General features: G+C 39.4%; 1 long non-coding RNA gene across 1 annotated transcript; it reads left to right on the top strand.

Moving 5' to 3' along the window:
- The first annotated feature begins 595 nt into the window (after positions 1-595).
- LOC308383836 lies at positions 596-2,641 on the top strand. Its single transcript, XR_013969228.1, has 5 exons — positions 596-902; positions 1,000-1,111; positions 1,428-1,516; positions 1,629-1,801; positions 1,963-2,641. It is a non-coding gene; the product is annotated as an uncharacterized lncRNA (long non-coding RNA).
- The last annotated feature ends 1,646 nt before the right edge of the window (positions 2,642-4,287 follow it).

A 4,287-nucleotide genomic window follows, 5' to 3' on the forward strand; every position in this document is an offset into this window, starting at 1 on the left:
GGCCGTGCGCGTGTCATCACACGTCATCTGCCTTAAAGGCGTGAATAAAGGTTTCTTCAGCCAGGACACGCGAGGGCGTGATATCCCGTACTTATGTATGCACCTCGTTCCTCTCCTTCAGGGAACAGAAGTTATAGACATAACTATTCGTTCTAACAATATACTTTTCATGTTAGTACAAAATACATAATTATCACGTTCTTACAATATTAATATTATATTGTACAAACGTGATATTATATTTTTCAAACGTGAAAGGTATATTGCACGAACACTTTTCACGTTCTGTGTTTGTGCGTGTGCAGTGTGAGAGGCTGCGTTGAGGGGCGACAGGATTTCAAACAGGTTTGATTATCATGTGACCATACGATTGATGATTGGGAGCTGGTCGTGAGGTGGTAACTGCTTTTCGTTACCCCATGTATACTACATGATGCACACACGATTAAGGCAAAGCTCGGGCCGATCCCCAAAACGGTTGCGCGACTGAAAAATCGTCTCAAAATGGGCCAAAAATCACACAGTGTATGGCCAGTTTTTGGAGGCTAGCTCCAAACAAACATCTGCAGCTTAGTAGTGTATACAGCACTAGTTCAATCAATAGATCAAGTTTTGTAGTGACTATGAAATATATTGTAATTATCTGTTTCCTGTTTATCCTAGACAGGGCAAAAAAGGACTCCAAATTAAAAAAAAGATAAAAATGAAAGACTGGTGCATTGTGCAGTTTAGCACTGGTGGTACAGAAATAGTCCCTAGATCATGGATAAATGGGGAGAAATTGTCATGGCCTCCATATCCTCCGTGAGACACATTCAGGATCCACGACGCAGTAAAGAGGAGAGTTCATCCTGGTGCAACATGGCTCACCTATGCACCAGTCCGACTTCTAATAAGCCATGGTGGGTATCATCTGGATTGGTGTTGTATAACTGCAACAATAACAAGTTTTTCGTGTCCTAATTTATGTCTGGCCATACATTGTGTTTGTACTTCCAGACACATTTCACGAAGCAGAACGCAGTCTTCAGAAATATCTAAGTGAACACTGTGATACGTCTGACCTTCAGTCCGAAGCTGAAACTCAGACCAGTCATAAGAGAAAGCACAAGTAAAACTTTTTTTATTTCACAAACATATCTTTGATTGCTAAGAATTTATGATCTTGTCTTTTATACATATCTGTGGTGCTTGCATACTGCAATATCACCACATAATATAGTCCAAAAAGTGGAAGCTTGTAAACTTTTTATAAATGCAAAGCCGTATACACTTGTGCACTTCAAAAAATTCCGTGTATACTGTAACTTCTTGCACATCTCCGTTTCCTGTGTGTGTTGTTATAAATCAAACTGTAACTTTAGGAAAAAATATTCCAAAAGCACATTTGTAATTACTTATGACCGTTTTCAACTTTTTTTCTTTAGACCAAATCCCCTGTACACATATAGTGACTCAGAGGATGAGCAGCCCACAAAAAAATGGTTTCCCCAGGCCCCTCGAGTGAAAATACCAGGTAATAAAATACTGTCTAGTGTCTTTGTACATATCTGTGTGTGACACAAGGAAACGTTTGACAAGTTGTCTGTATTCTTAAATACTTAAAAAAAATTATCTTTTTCTGTCAGACCTGACGAGAGCTGTTAACGAACTCCGTGAGGAGGTCAGAGCCATCCGCAATACCGGCTGCAATGAATCGGTAGATGCTGGGGTACTGCCTCTGGATTTGCCCTTGCACAACATTGAGGAGCTAAACAATGCAGAGCCAGCTCTTCAATCACAAGAGGCAAATAAGGCAATGGTAAGTATATAAAGGTTATGTACACTTTGTAACTATAAAGTGTAATAGCTGTCAGATGTGATTTAAATACATAACAACGGCCTGTTGATTAAACACACAAGCACTTGCATACACATTTAAGACATGAGACACGCTAATTCCATCTCTGTATGTGTCTATAGGTGAGACGCTTTGCCTTGATTGGAGCCTGACGCAGCAGTTAGGGGCAAACTCTATGTCCGAATTTGTCTTTGCACAAGCAGTGCAGAAATGGCTCCGATACGCCCCAGATCGTTTGGGTGGTGCAGGACGCACATCATGCAAAAAATTACAAACTTCTGTGAATCATATAAACGTAAATAGGAAACTGTCTTTTAATAAAGTATTTAGCAAACGAAACATGCCTATTGACCTTTTTTTGTTTATGTTTTTTCTCTGTTACATCACATGCAATGCTTTCTTATTTTAGGATATTAATATTGACATGATACATTGTGAGACATTTGGTTTTTTTTTATAAAGGGTGTCCAATTTAAGGAATAAGTACAATTATGTGTTTAGGTGGTTGAAGTATTGATGGAAACATGCAGTAGTTTAGTATTGGTTAAAATACCTATAAAGAAAGGTAGATTTCCAGTCATGATTTAACTGTTGTTTTAATAAAAAGCAACTGTGCGAAAGAGGTGGAAAATCAACACCATAGCTCAACAGTGTTTCAATATCAGAATCTGACATTGTTTCAATGTCAGCAGTATTAGAAAATATAACGTTGAATCAACGTCAGGTTTCAACATTGATTCCACATCAAAACCTGACGTTGTTTCAACGTTAAAAAAGGGTGCAAGAGTGACGTTAGGTCAACGTCACACTTCAACGTTGATTCAATGACACAGCCTGATATTGACTCAACATTGTTTCAATGTTTCCTTGCTATCTGGGTATTGACCAGACCTAATTCTTTTGAAAACCTTACATCTTTCCACAGGTCTCCACTTCATCAGACATCACCTAGACTCAGAGCTGGATGAGGCCAGCACAGACAGCGGCCTAACCGACGAAGATGATGGATCCATGGTGTCAGGAAAGCCAGAAGCAGGGGAGCTGGAGAGGTACCTTTCATGTCCATTCACTGGAGGTGTGGATCTATTGCATGGCGTTCCTCACATCAAGAAGCTGTTGATCAAAGTCAATACAGCTCTTCATGCATCTGGAGCTTGTGAAGGACTTCTCAGTCATGCTGGACTCCTGTTCACTGCTGCTGAAGCTTAACCATCACCTCACTGAGTGAAGAAAGGGCACATTTTTGCTAAATATGCAGAAATAGATGCACACTTATACAATTTATGGTAAACTGAGCTGCCTTGTATGTACATATGATGAAGATGCCTCGTTCTGTTTTCTCTGAGGCTGCTGTGCCATTTGGAGCAAAGATGAATATAAAGTTTACAGCATATCTTGTCACTGGAAATTGTTTGCACTGTTTATATATTTATATTATTTACTGCAGGTATTGGTGAAAAAAGCTTTATGTTGTGAAAAACTGAAATCTGGAAATTAGAATTGTTGTGCCTTATTTTGTTGATGTTTTTACATATATTCCTGTTGAAAATAGTAAAATTTGTATATTTATTTATTTTTGTTTGTCTGGTAACATTTATTGAAAAAATAAATCGGACATTTCAAACAGTTACTCGCTACTTGAGTAGTCTTTTCACCAAGTACTTTTTTACTCTTACTTGAGTAACTTTGTTGACGACTACTTTTCACTTTTACTTGAGTAATAATATTTTAAAGTAATGCTACTCTTACTTGAGTACAATTTTTGGATACTCGACCCACCTCTGACACTAGTGTGTAAGGTAATGCCATCCAGGCTAAGTACAAATAACCTGTTTTATCTGAATTGAGAAGCAGGAAAGTAGAGGTCATATCTAGGTCTTTAAGACATTCTTCCGATTTAACAACTTGGTGTGTGTTATCTGGGTTCATGGATAGAAAAAGCCAGGGATCATCTGCATAGCAGTGAAAATATATGCTATGCTTTCAAATGATACTGACTAGAGCAGAAGTTCCCAAAGTGTGGGGCCCGCCACCTAGGGGGGCGCAGAGCCATTGCAGGGGGGGCGCGGTATGAAAAGAAAAGACAAAAAGAATGCTTGGACACTGCTAGCATAACGGACAGGTTTTTGGGGCGCCCACACAAACGCAAAGCAGGAGATGAAGCGTCGCTGAATATGTTTCCAAACCAACTTCATTCTAAGCCAAAGACTAGAAAATATAATGAAGCAAATCTGCCCTTTGGCTTCACCTGCACAGGTGCCGAGGTAGGTCTCCCTGCAGGGTTGGTTTTCCCTTCGTCGGGAGCAGCGCTGGGCTCTCCAAATCACGGACAAACAGGATCCCACATTCGTGATTTTTATTTCACAAACACTTGTTGTAATGACTAACTACTCCTGACATTTTGGAGATGTTTGCTCTTTATACAGTAAAGTTACAGCGGGATACAA

This window comes from Rhamphochromis sp. 'chilingali' (genome assembly GCF_963969265.1).
Source record: "Rhamphochromis sp. 'chilingali' genome assembly, chromosome: 16".
NCBI classification, from domain to species: Eukaryota; Metazoa; Chordata; class Actinopteri; order Cichliformes; family Cichlidae; genus Rhamphochromis; species Rhamphochromis sp. 'chilingali'.